This window comes from Urocampus carinirostris, unplaced genomic scaffold (assembly GCF_059441175.1).
Source record: "Urocampus carinirostris isolate Australia breed hairy pipefish unplaced genomic scaffold, RoL_Ucar_1.0 HiC_scaffold_31, whole genome shotgun sequence".
NCBI lineage: Eukaryota > Metazoa > Chordata > Actinopteri > Syngnathiformes > Syngnathidae > Urocampus > Urocampus carinirostris.
The window spans coordinates 87,655-107,938 of record NW_028283138.1 but is presented as its reverse complement, the minus strand read 5'-3'; positions in this window follow the sequence as shown (position 1 = coordinate 107,938).

The following is a 20,284-nucleotide window of genomic DNA, read 5'->3' as shown; positions in this document are numbered from 1 at the left end:
TCAAGAGATCGCAGTTCGAATCCCGGCTCCTCAGTGTTACATGTCGAAGTGTCCTTGGGTAAGACACTGAACCCCTAAAGCCCGCAATAAGCAGGTTAGCGCCTTATATGGCTGCACGGCCACTATTGGGAAAATGTGAAGCACACTGTAAAGTGCTTTTGACTTGAAAAGCGCTGTATAAATGCAGATCATTTCATCAAAGTCGTCTTCCTCGGTGTCGGAAAGAAACTTTGTCATTTAGACGTCGTCCCACGCTCCCTTATTCCAAAACACGCTAGCAACACGCTCGCAACACAGGAAACGGGTCTGGTAAAGTTTACGTGCAGTAGCTCTGTTTCCTTCTTTATCGGACTGCTCGATTGCTTTTAGCTTGAAAGCTGCGTCATGTGCCTTTCTTTTTGCATTTTGCATGATGAGGGTATGTTTACGCTAATTTAATTTGTGCAAAAGCCAAGAAGTTGCAGTCTTCCTCGGGGCATATATTATAACGGTCTAAATCTTACCTTTTGTACTCGAGCGTCGCTGGCAGCCGTTAGAAAAATTTCATAAATTGGCCGCATCACTGAATAAGCTGCAGGGTTGAAAGTTTGGGAAAAGAGTAGCAGCTTATATTCCGGAATTTACGGTATATATATATATATATATATATATATATATATATATATATATATATATATATATATATATATATATATTTGGGGACTCCAGCAACTGTTGATATTAGGCTTCATTATTTAAAATAATTGAATAAATGTTATCAATACACAAAAGAGATGTAACACCAGAAGCATCTCTCAAAGAGAATAAAGCACCGCAGTGGATGCGCTTTATAACAGTCAACAGAGTTATGTGCATGACACAAGAACAGGAGCTTTACCAAGGGCGAAGGAGGTGCAAAGGCCGTGTCCCACCCACGGACTTGCTCTGACAACCCAAAAAAATATTTATGTAGTGGTGAGAGCAATTTGAAAAAAAGAAGAAAAAAAATCAATCAAAATAATAACAAAATTAAAAAGAAAGAAAAAGCTGGAAAAAAAACTAAGCAATAGAATAATTAAAAAAGAAGGCAAAAGAAAGGAGCTGAATAAAAACGTGAGAAGAATAGGAAAAAGCAAGAAAAGGTAAAATCTTGGGGAAAAAACATAAGACGGTCAGTTGGATGCTGACTCAATTAATTACTACGATGAGCACTTGAAAGCAGTGACCACCGACTATCCAGCGGAAGCTGTAAGCACTACATTTGGTCAGACCTGCCTTTACCTTGATTGGATTTTTTGATGTTGTCCTTTCTCCATTGGAGCACTTTATGTTCACCCCCCCATTAAAAAGAACTCAGGTTGTGTCCGCACCTGTGTCCTGTTGATGGCCACTCAGAGGTCGAGGGGCTACATAATACTCCTGGATATTTGAATGCATGGAGGGCGGGGTATGGTTGCAATGACTTTAAAGACACCCATCAATTCATGCTTCACAACAAGTTAGCTGGAGGGTCATTGTGTCGACCAGTCTGTTTACTCACCCTACAAGGGCATTGACTTTAATCCATGCAATTGTAAGTGCTACTTGTTGGGGTAATAGCACAGGCATGGAAGGTTATCAAGCTGAACAACATCAAACAGCACTACTCTCTTAATGCAACTGCATAACTTGGATAATGTTTTTAGCAAACTGTGATGTCCTCAAAAGTTGCACTGATGTTTTTTATTCTCATAAGTGCTTCATTTTGGGGTTGTCTCAGCTTTGCATGATCCTACGGGTGGGTTTTTTCGATTAAAGACAATCTTAAACCTTGTGTTGATGGCTTCTGCAGTTATTGCTATTGTTTATGTCATGTTGACGCACCAGTGCCTTGCCTAAGTGATGAAATCTCGGCTAAGCTTTCTTTTAATGAAGAATTACTCGCTATATGGAGCTGCATAACTTTTTTTTAGCAAACTTTGATGTTCTCAAAAGTTTCACTGATGTTTTGTAATCTCATAAGTGCTTCCTTTTGGGTTTCTCTCAGCTGCAAATGATCCAATGGGTGGGTTTCTCTGATTGACAACGATCAGAAAGAATCGTGTGGATGGCCACTCAATGTTTGAGGTGCTGCATAATACTCCTGGATATTTGTATGCATGGAGGGCGGGGCACGTTTCCCAGATTGATAATAATCTCACATGTTATTTTTGATGCCTTTTTATTTTTGAGGGACTTCAGATTACTCCTGGACATTTGTATACATGAAGGGCGGGGTAAGGTTGCAATGACTTTAAAGACAACCATCAGTTGCTACACAACAAGTTAGCTGGAGGGTCATTGTGTCGACCAGTCTGTTTACTCACCCTTCAAGGGCACTGACTTTAATCCATGCAAGTAACAAGTAAGTGCTACTTGTTGGGGTAATAGCACAGGCATGGAAGGTTATCGAGCCGAACAACATCAAACGGCACTACTGTCTAAATATAACTGCATCACTTGGATAATGTTTTTAGCAAACTGTGATGTCCTCAAAAGTTGCACTGATGTTTTTTTATTCTCATAAATGCTTCATTTTGGGGTTGTCTCAGCTTTGCATGATCCAACGGGTGGGTTTTTCCGATTAAAGACATTCTCAAACCTTGTGTTGATGGCCTCTGCAGTTATTTCTATTGTTTGTGTCATGTTGACGCACCAGTACCTTGCCTAAGTCATGAAATATCGGCTAAGCTGTATTTTAAGGAAGAATTACTCGCTAGATGGTGCTGCATAACTTGTTTTTAGCAAACTGATGTCCTCAAAAGTTGCACTGATGTTTGTAGTAACATAAGTGCAGTTGTCTCAGCTGTGCATGATCCAACGGGTGGTTTTTTTTTCAATTAATAACAATTTCAAAGCTTCGTGTTGATGGCCACTCAACGGTCGAGGGGCTGCATAATACTCCTGGATATTTGAATGCATGGAGGGCAACAGTGCCTTGTCTAAATCATTAAATCTCGGCTAAGCTTTCTTTTAACGACAAATTACTCGCTAGATGGAGCTGCATATCTTGTTTTTAGCAAATTCTGATGTTCTCAAAAGTTGCACTGATGTTTTGTATTCTCATAAGTGCTTTCTTTTGGGCATCAAACAGCAGTTGTAGAGGTTATTTAGCATGGAAATGCTTTAAATGTGTCCTTTTTGTTTTGTTTTATTTCAATTCCATTGGTTCATTTGTCACCAAAATTGCTCTGACAAAAGCACTTGTTTGTATTTTGAGAATAATAAGTGCTTCTTCTAGGGGTAGTTTTGTTGTCTTTGTACAAGGACTGGTCAGAAATGAAAATGTCTTCTTCTGTGACGGGTTTCAATTGACCACTAGTGAAGGTGTTCATCTCACAAGCTTTCCACACACTGCAGGGATTTCCTATGTGTAAGAGCTGATCTCATTTTTGATTACCACAACCCGACTGGAAACACTGACTTAAACTATTGCTGTGGTAATTGCTTTGGTTTAGGTCATATCTACGCACGAGTTCCTTCCGCCATTCATGAGAACTCGGGTAACCTGTCTTTTAAGGAAGAATTACTCGCTAGATGGAGCTGAATAACTTGTTTTTAGCAAACTCTGATGTTCTCAAAAACTGCATTGATGTTTTGTATTCTCATAAGTGCTTCCTTTTTGTTTTTTCTCAGCTGCAAATGATCCAAGGGGTGGGTTTCTCTGATTGACAACAATCACATTGCAATGACTTCAAAGACACCCATCAATTTATGCTACAAAACAAGTTAGCTGGAGGGTCATTGTGTCGACCAGTCTATTTACTCACCCTACAAGGGCACTGATTTTAATACATCAATTGTAAGTGCTACTTGTTGGGGTAATAACACAGGCTTGAGCTATGAACTGAACAACATCAAAAGGCAATACTTTCTAAATGCAACTGCATGACTTGGATAATGTTTTTAGCAAACTGTGATGTCATCAAAAGTTGCACTGATGTTTTGTTTTCTCAATAGTGCTTCTTTTTTAGGGTTATCTCAGCTGTGCATGATCCGACTGGCGGGTTTCTCAAATTGATAACAGTTTCACATTTTCGAGGGACTGCAGAATACTCTTGGACATTTTTGTGCATGGAAGGGGGGGGGGGTAAGGTATCAATGCCTTTAAAGACACCCATCACTTCATGCTAAACAACGAGTAAGCTGGAGGAACATTGTGCAAACCAGTCTTTTTTTTCACCCAACATGAGCACTGAATTGAAATTATGCAATACTAAGTGCTACTTGTTGGGGCAATAGCACAGACATGAGCTATGAGCTGAACAGCATCAAACAGCACTTGTAGAGGTCATTTAGCATGGAAATGCCTTAAATGTGTGCTTTCGGTTTTGTTTTTTTTCAATACCATTGGTTTATTTGTAACCAAAATTGCTCTGACAAAAGCACTCGTTTGTATTTTGAGAATAATAAGTTCTTCTTGTTGGGGTAGTTTTGTTGTCTTTGTACAAGGACTGGTCGGAAATGAAAATGTCTTCTTCTGTGACAGGTTTCAATTGACCACAAGTGAAGGTGTTCATCTCACAAGCTTTCCACACACTGCAGGGATTTCCTATGTGTAAGAGCTGATCTCATTTTTGATTACCACAACCCGACTGGAAGCACTGACTTAAACTATTGCTGTGGTAAGTGCTTTGGTTTAAGTCACTTTTACACACGACTTCCTTCCCCCATTCATGAAAACTCTGCTTTACTGTCTTTTAAGGAAGAACTACTCGCTAGATGCAGTTGCATATTTTGGATGTTTTAAGCAAACTGTGATGTCCTCAAAATATGCACTGATGTTTTGTAGTCTCATAAATGCTTCTTTTTGGGGCTGTCTCAGCTGTGCATGGTCCAATGGGTTGTTTTTTTTTCAATTAATAACAATCTCAAAGCTTCGTGTTGATGGCCACTCAATGGTCGAGGGGCTGCATAATACTCCTGGATATTTGATTGCATGGAGGGCGAGTAAGGTTGCAATGACTTTAAAGACACTCATCAATTCATGCTACACACTAAGTTAGCTGGAAGGTCATTGTGTCGACCAGTCTGTTTACTCACCCTACAAGGGCACTGACTTTAATCCGTGCAATTGTAAGTGCTACCTGTTGGGGTCATAGCACAGGCATGGAAGGTTATCGAGCCCAACAACATCAAACGGCACTACTCTCTAAATGCAACTGCATAACTTGGATAATGTTTTTAGCAAACTGTGATGTCCTGAAAAGTTGCACTGATGTTTTTTATTCTCATAAGTGCTTCATTTTGGGGTTGTCTCAGCTTTGAATGATCCAACGGGTGGCTGTTTCCGATTAAAGACAATCTCACACCTTGTGTTGATGGCCTCTGCAGTTATTGCTATTGTTTATGTCATGTTGACGCACCAGTGCCTTGTTTTGGGTTTGTCTCAGCTGCAAATGATCCAATGGGTGGGTTTCTCTGATTGACAACAATCAGAAAGAATCGTGTGGATGGCCACTCAATGTTTGAGGGGCTGCATAATACTCCTGGACATTTGTATGCATGGAGGGCGGGGCACGTTTCTCAGATTGATAATAATCTCACATGTTATTGTTGATGGCCTCTTTATTTTTGAGGGACTTCAGATTACTCCTGGACATTTGTATACATGGAGGGCGGGGTAAGGTTGCAATGACTTTAAAGACACCCATCAATTCATTATACACAAAAAGTTAGCTGGAGGGTCATTGTGTCGACCAGTCTGTTTACTCACCCTACAAGGGCACTGACTTTAATACATGCAATTGTAAGTGCTACTTGTTGGGGTAATAACACAGGCTTGAGCTATGAACTGAACAACATCAAACCGCACTACTTTCTAAATGCAACTGCACAACTTGCACAATGTTTTTAGCAAACTGTGATGTCCTCAAAAGTTGCACTGATGTTTTGTTTTCTCAATAGTGCTTCTTTTTAGGGTTGTCTCAGCTGTGCATGATCCGACTGGCAGTTTCTCAAATTGATAACATTCTCACATGTTATTGTTGATGGCCTCTTTATTTTCGAGGGACTGCAGAATACTCCTGGACATTTGTATGCATGGAGGGCGGGGTAAGGTATCAATGCCTTTAAAGACACCCATCACTTTGTGCTAGTCAAGTCAAGTCAAATTTATTTAAATAGCCCTTAATGAAAAAAATGTCTCAAAGGACTGCACAGGATTACAGTTACAAAATTACACAATTACCTGATCTTAAACCAGCATGCGGGCAAGGAAAAACTCAAAAACCTCAGTGTGAGGAGAAAAGAGAAACCTTGAGAAAGGACCTCACATGTGGTAATCCCCCTTCCAGGATTGACCAGGGTGAATTACAATTAGTATTACTGTACACATAATAGTAAACATTAGGTAAGATGTTTAAAATGTCCGGAAAGTGCATGAAATCAACAACGCCCCCAGCCTGCAAACCAGTCCAGAAAGTCTATGACGGCCATGACGCTGCCTCCCGTCTCTGCCAGCTGGTAAATGCAGGGGTTGACATGCTGCATGTCAGACGCCGGTCCGCTGACCCATCCCCAATCATCCTTCTCCTTCGTATCAGCCAGGCAGGCGTCGGAAAAAGACAGGCCAATACAGAATATGAGGTGGGCATCAATCAAATGCTTTGGAATAGAAGTGTGTCTTAAGCCTCGATTTAAAAACTTCCGTTGAGGTTGCAGATCTTATCTCCAGAGGCAGGGCGTTCCATAACACCGGGGCCCGGATGGAGAACGCTCTCGAGCCCGCAGACTTCTTGGCTCTCGGAGTCACAATTAGACCGGCATTTTCCGAGCGCAGACTCCGTGCAGGAACATAGGGGGAAATCAAATCTGAGAGATAAGAGGGTGCAAGCCCATGCAAACATGTATATGTTAATAAGAGAACCTTAAAGTCACATCTTAAGTGGACTGGGAGCCAGTGAGAGTTGGCCAATACAGGAGTAATATGCTCAAACTTTTTGGTCTTAGTCAAAAGTCTACCTGCCGCATTCTGAACAACAAGTTAGGTGGAGGAACATTGTGCAAACCAGTCTGTTTATTCACCCAGCATAGTCACTGACATCTTTCCCAACACATTTCCAATGGTAGCTGCATTGCTGCAAAAACGCCACCGGAGACACTCAGTAAATCGGCTGCCGTTCATTTCCAACGGCTGGATGTATTTCCAATGGTAGCCGCATTGCCCCAAAAACGCCACCGGAGGGCACTCATTAAATCGGCGGCCGTTCATTTCCATCGGCTTGATGTATTTGCAATGGTAGCTGCATTGCCCCCAAAACGCCACCGGAGGGCACTCATTTAATTGGCGGCCGTTCATTTCTAACGGCTCAATGTATTTTTGAAGGTAGCTGCATTGCCCCAAAAACGCAACCGGAGTGCACTCATTAAATCGGTGGGCGTTCATTTCGAACGGCTGGATGTATTTCCAATGGTAGCTGCATTGCCCCAAAAACGCCACCGGAGAACACTCATTAAATTGGCGGCCGTTCATTTCCAACGGCTCGATGTATTTCCAATAGTAGCTGCATTGCCGCAAAAACGCCACCAGAGGGCACTCATTAAATCGGCGGACGTTTATTTCGAATGGCTGGATGTATTTCCAATGGTAGCTGCATTGCCGCGAAAAGCAACGGGAGGGCACTCAATAAATTGGTGGCATTTCATTTCCAACGGCTCGATGTATTTCCAATGGTAGCTGCATTGCCGCAAGAACGCCACCGAAGGGCACTCATTAAATTGGCAGCCGTTCATTTCCAACGGCTTATTGTATTTCCAATGGTAGCTGCATTGCTGCAAAAACGCCACCGGAGACACTCATTAAATCGGCTGCCATTCATTTCCAACGTCTCGATGTATTTCCAATGGTAGCTGCATTGCCGCAAAAAGCGACCGGAGGGCACTCATTAAATCGGCGGCTGTTAATTTCCAACGGCTCGATGTATTTCCAATCGTAGCTGCATTGCCGCAAAAACGCCACCGGAGGGCACTCATTAAATCGGCAGCCGTTCATTTCGAATGGTTGGATGTATGTCCAATGGTAGCTGCATTGCTGCAAAAACGCCACCGGAGACACTCATTAAATCGGCTCCCATTCATTTCCAACGTCTCGATGTATTTCCAATGGTAGCTGCATTGCCGCAAAAAGCGACCGGAGGGCACTCATTAAATCGGCGGCTGTTAATTTCCAACGGCTCGATGTATTTCCAATCGTAGCTGCATTGCCGCAAAAACGCCACCGGAGGGCACTCATTAAATCGGCGGCCGTTCATTTCGAATGGTTGGATGTATGTCCAATGGTAGCTGCATTGCCGCAAAAACGCCACCGAAGGGCACTCATTAAATTGGCGGCAGTTCATTTCTAACGGCTCAATGTATTTTTAAAGGTAGTTGCATTCCCCCAAAAATGCCACCGGTGTGCATCATTAAATTGGCAGGCGTTCATTTCGAACGGCTGGATGTATTTCCAATGGTAGCTGCATTGCCGTAAGAATGCCACCGGAGGGCACTCATCAAATCGGCTGCCGTTCATTTCCAACGGCTCATTGTATTTCCGATGGTAGCTGCATTGCCGCAAATACGCCACCCAGGGCACTCATTAAATCGGCTGCCGTTCATTTAAAACGGCTCGATGTATTTCCGATGCTAGCTGCATTTCCGCAAATACGCCACCCAGGGCACTCATTAAATCGGCTGCCGTTCATTTACAACGGCTCGATGTATTTCCAATGGTAGCTGCATTGCTGCAAAAACGCCATCGGAGGGCACTCATTAAATCAAATGCCGTTCATTTCCAACGGCTCGATGTATTTCCATTGGTAGCTGCGTTGCCGCAATAATGCAACCGAAGTGCACTCATTAAATCGGTGGGCGTTAATTTCGAACGGCTGGATGTATTTCCAATGGAAGCTGCATTGCCGCAAGAACACCACTGGAGGGCACTCAGTAAATTGGCGGCAGTTCATTTCCAAAGGCTAAATGTATTTTTAAAGCTAGCTAGATTGCCCCAAAAACGCAACCGAAGTGCACTCATTAAATCGGTGGGCGTTAATTTCGAACGGCTGCATGTATTTCCAGTGGTAGATGCATTGCCGCAAGAACGCCACCGGAGGGCACTCATTAAATTGGCGGCCGTTCTTTTCCAACGGCTGGATGTATTTCCAATGGTAGCTGCATTGCCGCAAGAACGCCACCGGAGGGCACTCATTAAATCGGCGGCTGTTCTTTTCGAACAGCTTGACGAATTTCCAATGGTAGTTTCATTGCCCCAAAAACGCCACCGGAGGGCACTCATTAAATCGGCGGCGGTTAATTTCAAACGGCTCGATGTATTTCCAATGGTAGCTGCATTGCCGCAAGAACGCCACCGGAGGGTACTCATTAAATCGGCGGTCGTTCATTTCCAACGGCTCGATGTAATTCCAACAGTAGCTGCATTGCCGCAAAAACGCCACCGGAGGGCACTCATTAAGTCGGCGGCCGTTCATTTTGAATGGCTGGATGTATTTCAAATGGTAGCTGCATTGCCGCAAGAACGCCACCGGAGGGCACTCATTCAATTGGCGGCCATTCATTTCCAACGGCTTATTACATTTCCAATGGTAGCTGCATTGCTGCAAAAACGCCACCAGAGACACTCATTAAAATGGCTGCCATTCATTTTCAACGGCTCGATGTAGTTCCAATGGTAGCTGCATTGCCGCAAAAAGCGACCGGAGGGCAGTCATTAAATCGGCAGATGTTCATTTCCAACAGCTCGATGTATTTCCAATGGTAGCTGCATTGCCGCAAAAACGCCACCGGAGGGCACTCACTAAATCGGCGGGCGTTCATTTCGAATGGCTGGATGTATATCCAATTGTACCTGCATTGCCGCAAAAACGCCACCGGAGGGCACTCATTAAATCGGCGGCCGTTCATTTCCAACGGCTCGATGTATTTCCAATAGTAGCTGCATTGCCGCAAAAACGCCACCGGAGGGCACTCATTAAATCGGCGGCCGTTCATTTCCAACGGCTCGATGTAATTCCAATAGTAGCTGCATTGCCGCAAAAACGCCAGGGGAGGGCACTCATTAAATCGGCGGCCGTTAGTTTTGAATGGCTGGATGTATTTCAAATGGTAGCTGCATTGCCGCAAAAAACAACCGGAGGGAACTCATTAAATTGGAGGCCGTTCATTTCCAACGGCTCGATGTATTTCCAATGGTAGCTGCATTGCCGCAAGAACGCCACCGGAGGGCACTCTTTAAATTGGCGGGCATATTTTTCGAACGGCTGGATGTATTTCCAATAGTCGCTGCATTGTCGCAAGAACGCCACCGAAGGGCACTCATTAAATTGGCAGACATTCATTTCCAACGGCTTATTACATTTCCAATGGTAGCTGCATTGCTGCAAAAACGCCACCAGAGACATTCATTAAAACGGCTGCCATTCATTTCCAACGGCTCGATGTAGTTCCAATGGTAGCTGCATTGCCGCAAAAAGCCACCGGAGGGCAGTCATTAAATCGGCAGATGTTCATTTCCAACAGCTCGATGTATTTCCAATGGAAGCTGCATTGCCGCAAAAACGCCACCGGAGGGCACTCACTAAATCGGCGGGAGTTCATTTCGAATGGCTGGATGTATATCCAATTGTACCTGCATTGCCGCAAAAACGCCACCGGAGAGCACTCATTAAATCGGCGGCTGTCCATTTCGGATGACTGGATGTATTTCCAATGGTAGCTGCATAGCTGCAAAAACGCCACCGGAGGGCACTCATTAAATCGGCGGGCGTTCATTTCCAACTGCTCGATGTATTTCCAATGGTAGCTGCATTGCTAGAAAAACGCCACCGGAGGGCACTCATTTAATCGGCGGCTGTTCATTTCGAACGGCTGGATGTATTTCCAATGGTAGCTGCATTGCCGCAAAAACAAAACCGGAGGGCACTCATTAAATCGGCGGCCGTTCATTTCGAACGGCTGGATGTATTTCCAATGGTAGCTGCATTGCCGCAAAATACCACTATAGGGAACACATTGAATGGGCAGGTGTTCATTTCGAAAGGTTGGATGTATTTCCAATGGTAGCTGCATTGCCACAAAAACGCCACCGGAGGGCACTCATTAATTCGGCGGCCGTTCATTTCAAATGGCTAGATGTATTTCCAATGGTAGCTGCATATCCGCAAAAACGCCACCGCAGGGAGCTTATTAAATCGGCGGCCGTTCATTTCCAACGGCTCAATGTATTTTTAACGGTGGCTGCATTGCCCCAACAACGCCACCGGAAGGCAATCTTTTAGTCAGCAGCCATTCATTTCGAACGGCTGGATGTATTACCAATGGTAGCTGCATTGCCCCAAAAACGCCACCGGAGGGCACTCATTAAATCGGCAGACGTTCATTTCCAACAGCTCGATGTATTACCAATGGTAGTTGCATTGCCCCAAAAACGCCACCGGAGGGCACTCATTAAATCAGCAGCGATTCATTTCCAACTCCTCGATGTATTTCCAATGGTAGCTGCATTGCCGCAAAAACAAAACCGGAGGGCACTCATTAAATCGGCGGCCGTTCATTTCGAATGGCTGGATGTATTTCCAATGGTAGCTGCATTGCCGCAAAAACGCCACCGGAGGGAACTCACTAAATCGGTGGGCGTTGATTTCGAATGGCTGGATGTATTTCCAATGGTAGCTGCATTGCCGCAAAAACGCCACCGGATGGAACTCACTAAATCGGCGGGCGTTCATTTCCAACGTCTCAATGTATTTTCAATGGTAGCTGCATTGCAGGAAAAAGGCAACCGGGGGGCTCTCATTAAATTGGCGGCCGTTCATTTCCAACGGCTGGATGTATTTCCATTGGTAGCTGCATTGCCGCATAAACGCCACCCGAGGGCACTCATTTAATCGGCGGGCGTTCATTTCGAACGGCTGCATGTATTTCCAATGGTAGCTGCATTGCCGCAAAAACGCCACCGGATGGAACTCACTAAATCGGCGGGCGTTCATTTCCAACGTCTCAATGTATTTTCAATGGTAGCTGCATTGCAGGAAAAAGGCAACCGGGGGGCTCTCATTAAATTGGCGGCCGTTCATTTCCAACGGCTGGATGTATTTCCATTGGTAGCTGCATTGCCGCATAAACGCCACCCGAGGGCACTCATTTAATCGGCGGGCGTTCATTTCGAACGGCTGGATGTATTTCCGATGATAGCTGCATTGACGCAAAAACTCCACCGGGGGGCAGTCATTAAATCGGCGGCCGTTATTTTCCAACTGAGGGGACTCATTAAACTGATGGCTGTTCATTTTGAATTGCTGGATGTATTTCAAACGGTAGCTGCAATGACGCAAAAACGCCACCTGAGGGCACTCATTAAATCGGCTGGCATTCATTTCCAACGGCTGGATGTATATCCAATGGTAGCTGCATTGCCACAAAAACGCCACCGGAGGGCAGTCATTAAATTGGCGGCCATTAATTTCCAACGGCTGGATGAATTTGCAATAGTAGCTGCATTGCCGCAAGAACGCCACCGGGGGGCACTCATTAAATCGGCGGCCGTTCATTTTGAACGGCTTGATGTATTTCCATATGTAGCTGCAATGCCGCAAAAACGCCACCGGAAGGCACTCTTTAAATCGGCGGCTGTTCATTTCCGACGGCTGGATGTATTTCCAATGGTAGCTGTTTTTGGGCAAAAATGCCAACGGATGGCACTCATTAAATGGCGGCCGTTCATTTCCATCGGCTCAATGTATTTTTAATGGTAGTTGCATTGCCCCAACAAAGCTACCGGAGGGCACTCATTAAATCGGCGGCTGTTCATTTCCGACGGCTGGATGTTTTCCAGTGGTAGCTGATTTGGGGCAAAAATGCCAACGGAGGGCAAACATTAAATGGGCGGTTGTTCATTTCCAAAGGCTGGTTGTTATTCCAATGGTAGCTGCATTGCCGCAAAACGCCACCGGAGGACACTCATTGAATTGGCGGTTGTTCATTTCGAACGGCGGGATGTACTTCCAATGGTAACTGCATTGCTGCAAAAACGCCACCTGAGGGAACTCATTAAATGGGCAGGCGTTCATTTCGAAAGATTGGATGTATTTCCAATGGTAGCTGCATTTCCCTAACAATGCCACAGAGGGCACTCATTATATAGGCGGCCATTTATTTCGAATGGCTGGATGTATTTCCAATGGTAGCTGCATTGCCGCAAAAACACCACGAAAAGGTCACTCATTAAATCAGCGGCCGTTCATTTCGAATGGCTAAGTGTATTTCCAATGGTAGCTGCATTGCCGCAAAAACGCCACCGGAGGGAGCTCATTAAATCGGCGGCCGTTCATTTCCAACAGCTCAATGTATTTTCAATGGTAGCTGCATTGCCCCAACAACACCACCGGAAGGCACTCTTTTAGTCGGCAGCCATCCATTTCGAACGGCTGGATGTATTTCCAATGGTAGCTGCATTGCCACAAAAACGCCAACTGAGGGGACTCATTAAATCGGTGGCCGTTCATTTTGAATGGCTGGATGTATTTCCAATGGTAGCTGCATTGCTGCGAAAACGCCACCGGAGGGAGTTCATTAAATCGGCGGCCGTTCATTTCCAACGGCTCTATGTATTTTCAATGGTAGCTGCATTGCCCAAACAACGCCACCAGAGGGCACTCTTTAAGTCAGCTGCCATTCATTTCGAACGGCTGGATGTATTTGCAATGGTTGCTGCATTGCCGCAAAAACGCCACCGGAGGGCACTCATTAAATTGGCGGCCGTTCAATTCCAACGGCTGGATGTATTTCAAATGGTTGCTGCATTTCCGCAAAAACGCCACCGGAGGATCCTCATTAAATCGGCGGCCGTTCATTTCGAACGGCTGGATGTTATTTCAATGGTAGCTGCATTGCCGCAAAACGCCATCGGAGGACACTCATTGAATTGGTGGTTGTTCATTTCGAACGGCGGGATGTACTTCCAATGGTAACTGCATTGCCGCAAAAATGCCACCTGAGGGAACTCATTAAATTGGCAGGCATTCATTTCCAACGGCTGGATGTATTTCCAATGGTAGTTCTATTTGGGCAAAAATGCCAACGGATGGCACTCATTAAATCGGAGCCGTTCATTTCCAACGGCTCAATGTATTTCCAATGGTAGCTGCATTGCCACAACAACGCCAACTAAGGGGACCCATTAAATCGGTGGCCGTTCATTTTGAATGACTGGATGTATTTCCAATGGTAGCTGCATTGCCGCAAAAAAGCCACTGGAGGGAGCTCATTAAATGGCGGCCATTCATTTCCAACGGCTCAATGTATTTTTAATGGTAGCTGCATCGCCCCAACAACGCCACCGGAGGGCACTCATTAATTCGGCTGCTGTTCATTTCCGACGGCTGGATGTATTTCCAATGGTAGCTGCATTGCCCTAACAACGCCACAGAGGTCAATCATGATATAGGCGGCCATTCATTTCGAATGGCTGGATGTATTCCCAATGGTAGCCACATTGCCGCAGAAACGCAACCGGAGGGCACTTATTAAATAAGCAGCCGTTCATTTCCAACGGCTGGATGTATTTTCAATGGTAGCTGCATTGCCCCAAAATACCACTGGAGGGAACACATTAAAAGGGCAGGCGTTCATTTCGAAAGGCTGGATGTTTTTCCAATGGTAGCTGCATTGCCGCAAAAACGCCACCGGAGGGCACTCATTAATTCGGCGGCTGTTCATTTCGAATGGCTAGATGTATTTCTAATGTTAGCTGCATTGCCGCAAAAACGCCACCGGAGGGAGCTCATTAAATCGGTGGCCATTCATTTCCAACGGCTCAATGTATTTTTAATGGTGGCTGCATTGCCCCAACAACGCCACCAGAGGGCACTCTTTAAGTCAGCTGCCATTCATTTCGAACGGCACGATGTAATTGCAATGGTTGCTGCATTGCCGCAAAACGCCACCGGAGGACACTCATTGAATTGGCGGTTGTTCATTTCGAACGGCGGGATGTACTTCCAATGGTAACTGCATTGCTGCAAAAACGCCACCTGAGGGAACTCATTAAATGGGCAGGCGTTCATTTCGAAAGATTGGATGTATTTCCAATGGTAGCTGCATTTCCCTAACAATGCCACAGAGGGCACTCATTATATAGGCGGCCATTTATTTCGAATGGCTGGATGTATTTCCAATGGTAGCTGCATTGCCGCAAAAACACCACGAAAAGGTCACTCATTAAATCAGCGGCCGTTCATTTCGAATGGCTAAGTGTATTTCCAATGGTAGCTGCATTGCCGCAAAAACGCCACCGGAGGGAGCTCATTAAATCGGCGGCCGTTCATTTCCAACAGCTCAATGTATTTTCAATGGTAGCTGCATTGCCCCAACAACACCACCGGAAGGCACTCTTTTAGTCGGCAGCCATCCATTTCGAACGGCTGGATGTATTTCCAATGGTAGCTGCATTGCCACAAAAACGCCAACTGAGGGGACTCATTAAATCGGTGGCCGTTCATTTTGAATGGCTGGATGTATTTCCAATGGTAGCTGCATTGCTGCGAAAACGCCACCGGAGGGAGTTCATTAAATCGGCGGCCGTTCATTTCCAACGGCTCTATGTATTTTCAATGGTAGCTGCATTGCCCAAACAACGCCACCAGAGGGCACTCTTTAAGTCAGCTGCCATTCATTTCGAACGGCTGGATGTATTTGCAATGGTTGCTGCATTGCCGCAAAAACGCCACCGGAGGGAACTCATTAAATTGGCGGCCGTTCAATTCCAACGGCTGGATGTATTTCAAATGGTTGCTGCATTTCCGCAAAAACGCCACCGGAGGATCCTTATTAAATCGGCGGCCGTTCATTTCGAACGGCTGGATGTTATTTCAATGGTAGCTGCATTGCCGCAAAACGCCATCGGAGGACACTCATTGAATTGGTGGTTGTTCATTTCGAACGGCGGGATGTACTTCCAATGGTAACTGCATTGCCGCAAAAATGCCACCTGAGGGAACTCATTAAATTGGCAGGCATTCATTTCCAACGGCTGGATGTATTTCCAATGGTAGTTCTATTTGGGCAAAAATGCCAACGGATGGCACTCATTAAATCGGAGCCGTTCATTTCCAACGGCTCAATGTATTTCCAATGGTAGCTGCATTGCCACAACAACGCCAACTAAGGGGACCCATTAAATCGGTGGCCGTTCATTTTGAATGACTGGATGTATTTCCAATGGTAGCTGCATTGCCGCAAAAAAGCCACTGGAGGGAGCTCATTAAATGGCGGCCATTCATTTCCAACGGCTCAATGTATTTTTAATGGTAGCTGCATCGCCCCAACAACGCCACCGGAGGGCACTCATTAATTCGGCTGCTGTTCATTTCCGACGGCTGGATGTATTTCCAATGGTAGCTGCATTGCCCTAACAACGCCACAGAGGTCAATCATGATATAGGCGGCCATTCATTTCGAATGGCTGGATGTATTCCCAATGGTAGCCACATTGCCGCAGAAACGCAACCGGAGGGCACTTATTAAATAAGCAGCCGTTCATTTCCAACGGCTGGATGTATTTTCAATGGTAGCTGCATTGCCCCAAAATACCACTGGAGGGAACACATTAAAAGGGCAGGCGTTCATTTCGAAAGGCTGGATGTTTTTCCAATGGTAGCTGCATTGCCGCAAAAACGCCACCGGAGGGCACTCATTAATTCGGCGGCTGTTCATTTCGAATGGCTAGATGTATTTCTAATGTTAGCTGCATTGCCGCAAAAACGCCACCGGAGGGAGCTCATTAAATCGGTGGCCATTCATTTCCAACGGCTCAATGTATTTTTAATGGTGGCTGCATTGCCCCAACAACGCCACCAGAGGGCACTCTTTAAGTCAGCTGCCATTCATTTCGAACGGCACGATGTAATTGCAATGGTTGCTGCATTGCCGCAAAAACGCCACCGGAGGGCACTCATTAAATTGGCGGCCGTTTAATTCCAACGGCTGGATGTATTTCAAATGGTTGCTGCATTTCCGCAAAAACGCCACCCGAGGGTACTCATTAAATTGGCGGCCGTTCATTTCGAACGGCTTGATATATTACCAATGGTAGCTGCATTGCCGAAAAACGCCACCGTAGGACACTCAAAAAATTGGCGGTGTTTCATTTCGAACGGCGGGATGTACTTCCAATGGACGCTGCATTGCTGCAAAAACGCCACCTGAGGGCGCTCATTAAATTGGCAGGCATTCATTTCCAACGGCTGGATGTATTTCCGATGATAGCTGCATTGCCGCAAAAACTCCACCGGAGGACAGTCATTAAATTGGCGGCCGTTAATTTCGAATGGCTAGATGTATTTCCAATGGTAGCTGCATTGCCGCAAAAACGCCACCGGAGGGAGCTCATTAAATCGGCGGCCGTTCATTTCCAATGGCTCATTGTATTTTCAATGGTAGCTGCATTGCCCCAACAACACCACCGGAAGGCACTCTTTTAGTCGGCAGCCATCCATTTCGAACGGCTGGATGTATTTCCAATGGTAGCTGCATTGCCACGAAAACGCCAACTGAGGGGACTCATTAAATCGGTGGCCGTTAATTTTGAATGGCTGGATATATTTCCAATGGTAGCTGCATTGCTGCGAAAACGCCACCGGAGGGAGCTCATTAAATCGACGGCCGTTCATTTCCAACGGCTCTATGTATTTTCAATGGTAGCTGCATTGCCCAAACAACACCTCCAGAGGGCACTCTAAGTCAGCTGCCATTCATTGTGAACGGCTGGATGTATTTGCAATGGTTGCTGCATTGCCGCAAAAACGCCACTGGAGGGCACTCATTGAATTGGCGGCCGTTCAATTCCAACGGCTGGATGTATTTCAAATGGTTGCTGCATTTCCACAGAAACGCCACCGGAGGGTACTCATTAAATTGGCGGCCGTTCATTTTGAACGGCTAAAGGTATTACCAATGGTAACTGCATTGCCGCAAAACGCCACCGTAGGACACTCAAAAAATTGGCGGTTGTTCATTTCGAACGGCGGGATGTACTTCCAATGGACGCTGCATTGCCGCAAAAACACCACCTGAGGGCACTCATTAAATTGGCAGGCATTCATATCCAACGGTTGGATGTATTTCCCATGATAGCTGCATTGCCGCAAAAACTCCACCGGAGGACAGTCATTAAATCGGCGGCCGTTAATTTCCAAAGGCTGGATGAATTTCCATAGGTAGCTACATTGCCGCAAAAACGCCACCGGAGGGCACTCATTAAATCGTCGGCCGTTCATCTTGAACGGCTGGATGTTTTTCCAATGGTAGCTGCATTTCCTCAAACACGCCACCGAAGTGAACTCATTAAATCGGCAGCTGTTCATTTCCGACGGCTGGATGTATTTCCAATGGTACCTGCATTGGGGCAAATATGCCAACAGAGGGCACTCATTAAATCGATGGCCGTTAATTTCCAACGGCTCAATGTATTTCCAATGGTAGCTGCATTGCCACAAAAACGCCAACTGAGGGGACTCATTAAACTGGTGGCCGTTCATTTTGAATGGCTGGATGTATTTCCGATGGTAGCTGCATTGCTGCAAAAACGCCACCTGAGGGCACTCATTAAATTGGCGAGCATTCATTTCCAACGGCTGGATGTATATAATAATAATAATAATAATAATAATTTCCTTGTATTGTCATTCTGTGTAACAATGTACACAGAACGAAATGTCGATTGCACCTGACCCGTTGTAGCGAGCCGATGCAGCCGCAGCCAACAGAGGGCGCCGCCGACCACGTTATCCAATGGTAGCTGCATTGCCACAAAAACGCCACCGGAGGAGACTCTTTAAATCGGCGGCTGTTCATTTCCGACGGTTGGATGTATTTCCAATGGTAGCTGTATTGGGGCAAAAATGCCAACGGATGGCACTCAATAAATCGGAACCGTTGATTTTCAACGGCTAAATGTAATTCCAATTGTAGCTGCATTGCCACAAAAACGCCAACTGAGGGGACTCATTAAATCGGTGGCCGTTCAATTCGAATGGCTGGATGTATTTGCAATGGTTGCTGCATTGCCGCAAAAACGCCACCGGAGGGCACTCATAAAAATGGCGGCCGTTTAATTCCAACGGCGGGATTATTTCAAATGGTTGCTGCATTTCCGCAAAAACGCCACCGAAGGGTACTCATTAAATCGGCGGCCGTTCATTTCGAACGGTTTGATATATTACCAATGGTAGCTGCATTGCCGCAAAACGCCACCGTAGGACACTCAAAAAGTTGGCGGTTGTTCATTTCGAACGGCGGGATGTACTTCCAATGGACGCTGCATTGCCGCAAAAACGCCACCTGAGGGCACTCATTAAATTCGCAGGCATTCATTTCCAACGGCTGGATGTATTTACGATGATAGCTGCATTGCCGCAAAAACTCCACCGGAGGACAGTCATTAAATCGGCGGCCGTTAATTTTCAAAGGCTGGATGAATTTCCAAAGGTAGCTACATTGCCGCAAAAACGCCACCAAAAGGTCACTAATTAAATCAGCGGCCGTTCATTTCGAATGGCTAGATGTATTTTCAATGGTAGCTGCATTGCCCCAACAACACCACCGGAAGCCACTCTTTTAGTCGGCAGCCATCCATTTCGAACGGCTGGATGTATTTCCAATGGTAGCTGTATTGGGGCAAAAATGCCAACGGATGGCACTCATTAAATCGGAACCGTTGATTTTCAACGGCTCAATGTAATTCCAATGGTAACTGCATTGCCGCAAAACGCCACCGTAGGACACTCAAAAAATTGGCGGTTGTTCATTTCGAACGGCGGGATGTACTTCCAATGGACGCTGCATTGCCGCAAAAACGCCACCTGAGGGCACTCATTAAATTGGCAGGCATTCATTTCCAACGGCTGGAAGTATTTCCGATGATAGCTGCATTGCCGCAAAAACTCCACCGGAGGACAGTCATTAATTTGGCGGCCGTTAATTTCCAAAGGCTGGATGAATTTCCAAAGGTAGCTACATTGCCGCAAAAACGCCACCGGAGGGCATTCATTAAATCGGCGGCCGTTCATTTTGAACGGCTGGATGTATTTCCAATTGTAGCTGCATTTCCGCAAACACGCCACCAAAGTGCACTCATTAAATCGGCAGCTGTTCATTTCCGACGGCTGGATGTAATTCCAATGGTACCTGTATTGGGGCAAAAATGCCAACAGAGGGCACTCATTAAATCGGTTGCCGTTAATTTCCAACGGCTCAATGTATTTCCAATGGTAGCTGCATTGCCACAAAAACGCAA